This window comes from Mya arenaria, chromosome 1, assembly GCF_026914265.1.
Source record: "Mya arenaria isolate MELC-2E11 chromosome 1, ASM2691426v1".
Lineage (NCBI taxonomy): Eukaryota > Metazoa > Mollusca > Bivalvia > Myida > Myidae > Mya > Mya arenaria.
Window position 1 is genome coordinate 28,175,473 of NC_069122.1, and position 10,649 is coordinate 28,186,121.

Sequence of the window (10,649 nt, forward strand, 5' to 3'; positions counted from 1 at the left end):
GACTGAAATAATAAAAACATATGATTTTTGTACAGGTAAAGAAAAGCCTTTGTAAATGGGTGTAGTTTGATTTATTGTAACGTGGCACATATTCCCTATAATCCTATTACGAACTCATCCGTGGGCTCCAAAACGTATATAAAGTATATTTCGCGGACACCACCCTTCGTTGTATTTAGTTTTTTTCTACTTATTTCGTGCACAACCTGCTAAAAGCAGTATTCGCGAAAGGCATTGAACAACATAGTTACGTAATATGATTGTTAGTTTCAGATTCATAAAAATGAACATTGGAAGCTGCACCAGTTGTATACAAGAATAAAATATAGATAGTTATTTAAAGTATGAGTATCATATTTTGAGTTCAAAACAATAGTAAAATCACCGAAAGATGAGGACTGTCAAGACAAAAGAATCAACCACCTGTTCGCATTATTAGAAGAAAAACGTGTTTTCTCCCAATATTAATCCATCTGCAGCACGGTTATGTGATAGCGGTTCCCTTGCAACATTTTAGGCACGACTACCAATGCATTGTTGTGTCACGTGTGACTTCTTTATATTTGTTTACGGCACTTATTCCAAACAAATGTAGCTAAGGCTAGCTAGAAAACAAATCCCAACTACAAATGAATCGTAATATTGTAGCTCTTAAAGCTTGTTTTCAAATGATCGGAAATATAAGCGCTTTAAAATAACTTCGGATCGTTATTATGATTGAAGACAATTTGAAAGTAATAATATTTCCTATTTTTAAAGCGTTCATTTCAGCCCCGCATAGTAAACATTTTGTTTTCTTTTTGAGATCTCGGGGACCCCTTTTATTTGCACCGTAATAGGGAAAATGGGGTCGGGGCCATCCCCATGGGCCCTAACAACATTCAATAACAGTAATATTCAAAGTGCATGCAGTTATCAAGTTACAATTTTGACAACATGTTTAGATATTTAGAATAGCAGTACTATATATTGCATATGTTTAATAATTCTGAGTTGAAATGTTTTTGCCTTCGAAACAAAAGAGGTAAAAGCATAGCAGCAGATAGAATGCACTTCAAAAGTGCATTTTTAATGATTGAGATCATTATAAACATTTACATTGTACTCGTATGATTTTATTTTTCTTATCCGAAATAAGATATTATTTTACTCTCGAAATCAAAATGAGTAAAATAAAGCAACGGATGTTTATTAGCAATATATAAATAAATAACAGCTAAAGCTTAATAGTTCAGCTGGTAAACACTAATACAAGTTTATACATGACACCAGTCCTTAAGGAGTCTGACTAAGTGTAATACATTCTGAAAAAAGAGCCAAAAGGAGACATCAATAATAAAGTACTGTACTTTAACTAGTTCTACTGACCGTTTATTGTCAGACCATTTTAATTGATCTATAGTATATATTTTAATGGCCAGTAACATTAGCTTAATATCTGTGTATTTATGTTCATAATTTATGCAGTTTTCTACTTTTCCATATACGCCACTTTGTTTCTAACAGTATAGTGTTTATTATTTTGCATTTTGTTGGAAAATAAAGAGTCCAAGCAAGGCTGTTGATAGTTGATTTGTTATTTATATTTGTAATGTGTTAAGGCTATTTTTCGACAATCGGAATTATTTCCTGCCAAAAGTTTTGCGCGTGCTTACATTTCCAGAACAGATGAGTTAAATGTTCTTGTTCACTGTTGCAGATTTTACATAGTCCGTCTGAATAATTCATTTTGCTAATGTTTTGCTGCGTGAAAATCGTTTGGTGTAATATTTTGAATTGCAACTGTTTTTTAAACACATTTTAATGATTCCACAATCATTGGACAATCGCCTGAGAATGCATATTTAAAGTTACTTTTTTCAATAAACATCAGCAATATCGGATTCAGCAATTTGCATTTATTTGCTATTTTATGAACGATTTTTCATCGGACGATGAGACAAATTGAGTGATAATTTTGACTTTTTTCGAGAAGTCAATGAAGATAAATGAGATTTGTTTCTCATGTAAATAAGTGCCAACGTCTGAGTCCTTGGTGTGAACATTTTACATCCTTAAAATCACATAAAATAGTGATACTTAAAGAGTTTGCTCGGATACCTATGAGATTGACATGCGATCACCGCGTCATTTCTGTGTTTATTTTTTTTAATTTAAAATAAAGTTTAGCACACTTGCGTGTTTGTTTTATAGGTTTTTGCGATCGATATCAATCGAGTCAAACGGATTTCTGCATTGACCATCGTGGTAGTACAATGGAAATAACAGGCGATCATTTGTAATATAATTATAAGGCAATTTAAACACAAGTCCTTACAGTTGTTTTGTTTAGTGGCAAATGAATCTGAAGCCACCTCTAAATGAGATAATTAAGGAACAAGCAACGTAATTACATTAGTTTGATGATGATTATATTTGCTAGATTGCCTGGAATAAAAAACAACAACAGAAAACTGGAACGCTACAAAGTCAAACATCACTCGATGTATTTAATAAATTTAAATGTCAATACTACTGCAGTGGTCCCGCAATATCGGAGCTGTTCTAATTTCCCGTAACGCGAGTGAGATTGTATTTTAATTGTCGCAGTTATTTTCGCTAAAGCTCTCATTCATTGCAAGCCTAATGGCGGTGTCTGTGTTGTTGTTGATTTTAAAACTGTCTTTCATATTTCCTAATTGATATATATTGCAGATAAACGTTATTGTTGTCCTAACCTTATAAGGCATTTATTTCTACGCTCTCATATAAGTCAAAATTGAGGAAAGTGTGTTGTGGAGCAGTCATAAACAAGGTGAAACCTCCAGTAAACTCATTTTTCACTGACCGTCCCTAGGCGGTAGCCCCCAGTAAACTCATGTGTACTGACTGTCCCTAGGCGGTAACACGTGATCGTTAATGATTAGATAGCAAATGCCTACGCTAGAAATTTGACATGCAAGTGTGACGCTTCAGACGACGCCTTGTCATACTACACTGGCGACATAAAACGTTGTTCAGATTTAAGCAATGTCATTACAATAATGTTCTATTTGTGGGCATGTTTTTGATCGATTTTAGATATATTGGACAAATGTGACGTTGGCCGGTAAACAGTTTATGCCCCAAGTTAACATCTGTTTCGCTGAGCATTCCAAGGCGGTAGCCCCAACATTTATCATTAGAGGTATTGTGGTGAAGACCGCTGTCTTGTTCTGTGGCGTTAAGTGTGTCTTGTTTAGATACTGATGTACCTCACCCTTATGTTTTAATAATAGCCTTTTCCTTGAAAGGATTGTTTTGCAATTTATTATTTTATTTGTTCAATATATTTCGACCACAACTGGTCAAAAGAGTCATGCTGTGTTAATGCTGTGTCAACGATAATTGGTATGTAGCTATATCGTTGAAAAAACATTTGGCGAATTATTCAGATTTTTATTTGTTAAATTCACTTCGTACTTAACGGCTCAGGTCGTTGTAACATTTAAACGTAAAATATTTTTATCCGCTAATAATATTTAAATATAATAAGAACATCTGAAATAGTTCTCTCACATCTTGTTAGAATACCGCGGAACACAACTGTTTGTATGATCCTTTTTCGGACCAGAAAAGATTTGAAAACTAACAATCATGGTTTACTAACAATCCTTGATAAACATACCTAGTTTTTTAATATATATAGTATGTATACTGTGCTGCTTGTGGAGTTTTGGGCTGTTCTTCCATGTTTTTTGATTGTGATTTTATGTTCTATGTCTTTGGCGTTTACCAAGTGCCATTAAACCGGGTTTATGTTTAAACTGTTTGCTACTGAGCTTGTTTCTGTAGCTTTTCGAGTATAAATTACTAACAACCTTAATTTTAACAAACTTCTGAACAATTGATTTTAATTTATCAACTTAGTACTTTACACTGATGATATGTTTATCGTACGTATCACCCTATTCCATCCTAAACATGTTCATTTAGTTAAATAACCATATCACAATGTTCAATGTATGATATTTATTTTGCATGATAAATGTAATATTTTTGTTTTACTGTGTATGATACATAACACAGTTTTAAGTGCTTTGATTAAATACATCAACTGAATTCACGATACAAAATGCTTTTTTACACTCTTATCAACTTAGCCTACTTAATTAAGGTCATTACCAGAGAAAACAGAAATACACATTGCCAGCAAAAGACATCCATAAGCAATATTGTTCATATTTCTCTGATGTCAAGCAAATAACTCGAGCGAACTGCTCAGTAAAAAACAGTGGTCAGACACCCTCAGGGCAGGCCTTTAAAAACAATTAATTCTGTTTTCGATTTCGCTTTTGGTTTTGGTGTCATTAATTTAAACTTATTCAAGATTTTACTTAACATGCAATTTTACTTGAAAAGGACTAACTAGAAAGTCATACTTAAAACAATACGGAAAAAGCAATCAAACATGCATACAACTTTAACACCATTTCAGTCTACAACAAGTCGCGAGTTTAAACTAAATTAACCTAAATTTGGAGCGCTAGAAAGTTAAAGACCACTTGAATATTATATAATTCATTATAAATTGCATTAATATTATCTCTCTACAAGGGTTGCTCATGTATCTTCGAATTTGTTCCGGGCTCCCTTTACGTGATTTTTTAAAGATTGATTGTGGCAGTTTAATGGTCATGTTCAATTTAAATTGCTAGGATAATTGAGCTTCCATTCAGTGCATGTCTTATAAACATTTCGGTGTTGCGGTCGTAATACGATCGTTTAAGGAAAATCTTTTTCATTTCTAAGTCTTATTTTCAAACTTGATAATTTGCCATCAAACAAAAAACTATTTCAATATGTTATCGAAAAGCTTGGTTTGAACTAGATAATCTTCATTTATCTATGCACCTATCATGAGGTTTTTCGCATTCTAGTCCTGTAGCAAACAAACCAAGTATTTTTTAAATCTACTCGTTTTTTTGTGGGGGTTTTAAATAACAGAAACGTACATTGTCATCTCCAACAATGTAATAGATACTTTTAAAAGGCATGTTTAATTTGCAAGCATAACTTCATACTTTAGGATATTCTATTATTTAGCGATTGTTTTTGTCTTGTGTGGTCACTATAGTTTGCTAATTATTGATTTAACCCAATGAACAAACAATATACAATAGTATATTATAGTGAATATTGAGTCGTTTTGTCAGGAATACATTGGAAACTCCAGGTACAAACCTAACGGTCAAACAGTTAACAAACACTTTGTTAAAAGGTGCAAGGTACAACACCAACTGCCACTCAACGGGACAGAAAACAGGTTAAACAATTATTTTGATTTTAATAAGAAAGCTTTTTGAGGTATCCGTTCATAAAAACACTGGAAATGACCATGAGTAAATGTTAATGAGATAAACAGATTAGTCCATATGTGATACTTAGAGTAGTAAATATTTCAAAGTTAACAACCATTAACGTCATTGTTGTTTTTAACAAAATTTTAATTAATCGGCTCATTTTTGATAAACCGTTTGTGTTTTCCTGATCATTAGAATATATAGGTTACAAATGAGTGCATGTTCATTTCTTTCTTTGATTAAACACGAAATAAGATCGTAAGTTTTTCGAAGGAAATTGCATTTTGGATACGCTATTATAGAAAGTGTCTTTGGAGTTTTTAATGACATTTTGACATGACCATCAAATGCACAATGGTGGTAAATTTTAACTTTAGATGATGTTCAACATTTGAAACTGTTAAAAGCATATATTGATAATCCAAATTCGTTATGATTATCTAATATTATTTCATTAAGTGTTAATTAAAAGACAGGAAGTAGACAGAATCATGTCATTCGATAATAAAAGCCTGTTACCGGGATCGCGAGGATATCAAGTGCGAAACATGTATTGTAACGACATAGCGATGAGTTTTTTGTCGATCGAATTCATTTCAATAATGTGATAGCTTTAACATAAGATTCAAGATTATTATTTGCCTTGGGTTTGAGTATATGTTTATATAAATATTACTCGGATATGACAAGCAGTGCATACGAAGATGGTTCCATTTTGTCTAGGGACATTTTACCCTTTGGTTGAGAAAAAAGCAACTTCATTCAATATTTGACATTTTAATATGTTTTAGTCAAGTTCCCGAATGTATTCACTTCAGCAGATTTTTAATGGTGTTCCGTCCAAAGCGTTACACACTTTATGTGATTCTCAACTGATCTTCAAAAACATTACTTAAAAACCAAACCACGTGAGTCTTTGACTAGGAGCAATTATATATATATATATATATATATATATATATATATATATATATATATTATATATATATATATATATATATATATATATCTACTTAGGGCATTAAGGTGACCGTATATTTTTTACGGCATTAAGGAGACAATTTGTATATTTTTTGTTTTATACTTTATTTTGCTTTTTTGTTGATAATTTAGTATTGAAATGATCATTTATTATGAGTACAAAATTTAGGCTTCTTAAATTAATTAACAAAAAATATACGTAATTTGCGGTCTCCTTAATAATTTGTAAGTATGTTGCAGGTTTTAAGGGGACAGGTATATATGTAGAAGGGTTTATGGAGACCAGTGTATATATAATATTATTTTTGAGGCATTAAGGGGACCATCCATATTTTATGGCATTAGGGGGACACATTATATATATTTAACTTTTGACAGTATAGGCTCCCGTAACCTTAAGAGACAACTTGGTAATAGTATTTTTATAATTGTGTATAATAAATCCAAACAATGACCAGTCGAAACGGGAGGACTGCAAATTTCATAGGATATTCATCGGAAATCTTTTACAGACCATCTCATTCATTAAATGCAAGTCAGATTCAGTCACTTGGTCTCTGTACCGTTTGATAAACAAAATAATAATGACCAGGGGCGGATCCAGGAATTCTCGTTAGAAGGGGGCGTTACTTAGGGACGTTTGCAGGAGGATTGAGGGTTACTCAATCAAGTAATTTTTAACAATTTGTAGTCGGAAATGATGCATTATGTGTATATTTTATTATTTTCTTCTCATATATTGACACAAAAGTAAACTTGGACGATTTTAGAGGAGCGCACGCCAACTGCACCCCTTCTCAATCCGCTAGTGAATGGTGACATAATATTTGATATAGTATGGTTAAATAGAACTTTCAGTTGAATTATATAGAAACTGTAAATGCTAAATACAAGTTCTGTGCTTGTAAAAAACAATAAAAGTTTCGTCTGCACACGAATGTGTCTGTTAACGCTTGAACAGTTATATAGCTCATGATTAAAGAACATTGTTCATTGGGTTCATTGTGACCCATGGAAGTTTTTTTTTTATTAAATTCCAACTTCCCCTTAAATTTTACTTGCCTAAAAGTTTAACCTAAGTCAATCAGGGGCCATAACTTGTATTAAGGATATGGAGTTATGTAACCTCATTGGCTTATGGTCCTGAACAATTGTGTGAAGTATTAAGTCAGTTTAATGAAGGGTATAGAACGCCTTAACCAATAGGCTACGGAGACGGTTTTAATGCATGTACTCAATTGCAGATTCAGGGGGTGTTGGGGGGGGAATCGGTCCCAGCGCGCGCGCCGCCCCCACCCCTTTAAATCGTCCGTTTATAATACGTTCTCAGTCAACATCGGGAAAAATACAATATTAAGATTAAATTTGCTCTATTTCGGACTATAAATGAGGGGAGTCTAACCCCCACCTGGGTCCAACATTTTAAGCCATTCAATTTCTGTTCTGAGGGAGGGGCGGATGTGGAAAGATTAAGCCCATGAGTTTCACGTACCCCTTCTTAAGTCAATTCCTGGATCTGCCACTGATATCTGTAATCGGATTTTTGTTTTATAATGTTATAGTTCCTTTAAACAGTTTAAACCTTTTATGGCATCAAAATAAACAGACGCATGTTCAGTAAAAACATACTCTGTATACAACGTTCTCGTATATTTTTCCTCGTAATGCATCTGAAAACACTTACATGTATATTTATTTTACTCCTTGGTACTGAAACTGCCGAAATAATAGTAACCAGGTTGATTTTCTTTTATACTTCAATTGCATTTTTAAAAAACCGATTAAAGTATTAAAAATTGATCTTGTTCAAGTTGGGAGCAAGCACATGGGGGTGCAGATAACACATAGAATCAAAACGGATCGCTTATCCACTCGCCCACAGGGACTCATACTAAGGTGTTGTATATTTTAACCTTAATGGAAGTTATTGGTTTATCACGTGATTATGTCAGCCTTTTGTTGAATCGGGTTAGTAACGCATTTCAAATTTTGGACTTCAAACTATATTTTAGCACATATCAACATTTATTGAAGGGTTTCAGCCATCAATAGCTTGGCTTTAACACTTCGTTTGATTCGCCATACTTTATTTCGTAATAACAATCTATAAAATCCAAGTAAAAGATGCATTTTCAAAACACTTAACGCTTCGCTTATATTCACTCAAAAACTCATGTTCGAAAGATTTAAAAAAAGTATGTCATAATCATATCCTCTTTCGCGGCTGAGTTTCTTAATATTTAAATCTCTTATAAATTTGCCAAATAAAATTCAACATGGGTAAACAATTATAACAAATAACGTATTTTATGTATTGCAACATATTTATAAAAAGATAAAGTCAATTGAATCAAATGAACATTTTCAATGTACTTTCTTTCTCGCGGAAAGTGGACATTTCATCTTACTCCAACAAGTGTGGGGTATGGTTGATTCTCTTCGTGACTGAAATCAACTTTTTTAAACACTTGGTGCATTTCAAATCTAGTCCATATAAACAGCCCCTTCAGATTCTTTGACGATTGCATTTCCATGGGAGATCACTGCGTATGATAAACATACAAGTGTTGTTTAGCCACACTGTGGTTTCAATTATGTCAGGGGTGTAGCTACCCCTCTATTCATGTGAATTCATAAATGTGCTGGGGGTTCAGGGGCGTGCCCCCTAAGAAAATTTTGAAAACCATGGTGCAATCTAGTGCATTCTGGGCGTTCCGATGTGCATTATTTAGTACTGGAAAATAACCAGTTTTAGATTCATGTAGTCAAGTTCGCATACTGCAACTTTGGTTGATTTTTTTGTCAGAATCATGTGGATTCAGCCGCGTATTCACGTATAGGCGGCTACACGCCTGTATGATGTGCATATGAATGTATAATTTGGTTTAAATGATGCATCCTTAACCCTTAAGCTGCTGATGGCGATTTTAAAGGCTTTGCAAACAGCTTGGAACCAGACCAGACACCGAGTAACTCGGCGCCTGGTCAGGTTCCAAGCTGTTTGCCACTCAGTCAATATATCCCCAAAGTTTTAAGTAAATTGAAAGAAATTTAGAATAAACCAGATGACATTTTAGAGCAGACGACAATTTACCCAGCATGCAAAGGGTTAATGTAACACCTCCTTGCTGCTACACCAATAGAAACTTCATGTGATGTTAATAGTAAAAGAACTAGCACTGACGTTCCCATTTTTGTCTGAGTCATTTAAATAATAGATAACAAATTACAAGATAAACAAATTTATTTTCACTTCTTTAATGAATTATATAAAAACATTGTACAAAGATATCATGACACTTTTAAACAATAAGTATGGTTGTCAATTAAACAGTATGCTAGCTTTAAAGATTTAGGCAAACCATTGGAATTTTACAGCGGTCTTAAAAGGTGTATTTAAAGCTGCAATCTCACCGATTGATCGTTTTGACTACTGGTACTCTTTTATTGTTTGTCTATAAATGGAGTATTTTTTGCAGAAATGTCTAGACCCAATTTGAAGTGATATAAGACTGCTGAAAAAAGATCATATTGCAGTTCATCATATTTATGTTAAAAAAATGATGTTTTATGACTAAAAGCATTACGAACAATGACTAAAAGCATTACGAACAATTTAATGTAAATGAACTTTTCGGCAGTTTTACCAAACATTTTTGATTGGTTCTATCGTGAATTATCTAATATGACTGATTAAGGAATGATAACCAAATCAGCCGATTTTGAGACAAGTTTGTGTCTAAACTGACAATCTGTAAGAGTGCAGCTTTAAGTGTTGTTCTAAAGCTTCATATACACATTGTTATATTGTCAATAACTGTTTAAAAGGTCTCATGTACTAAATAAGATAATAATTTTCATAATATCTAAAATTGATTAAAATAAATAAAGTACCATTATACCTATTTCTTAATAGTGCCGTTTCTCATCTGACAATACCATTCAAAGCCATCATTTCAACTAAGAATTTATTTTTAACTTTCAACTTTTCTATAGCATATGCAACAAAATATACCAAAAATACAAGCCATGAACAATATGATTGTTCAACTTGCATTATCTTTGACCTTTTGATATGACCATTTTCCAGTTTTGTCTATTTGTAAGTTGTGCCCTGAAGAATAAAGTATGACTGTATGAATCAAAAACAAGCAATAAAAACACTAAAAATATGCCCCAATCCCTGTAATTTCTAATACAGTAGTAAAATCAAGCAATTAAACATTTAGAGCTGCACTCTCACAGATATACCGTTTCCACACACTTTTTTTGTCTTGGAATGAGCAAGTTTTGGCGTAATTATCTGCAAACCAATGATAAAAGATTCCTGACAAAGATCAGATCGCA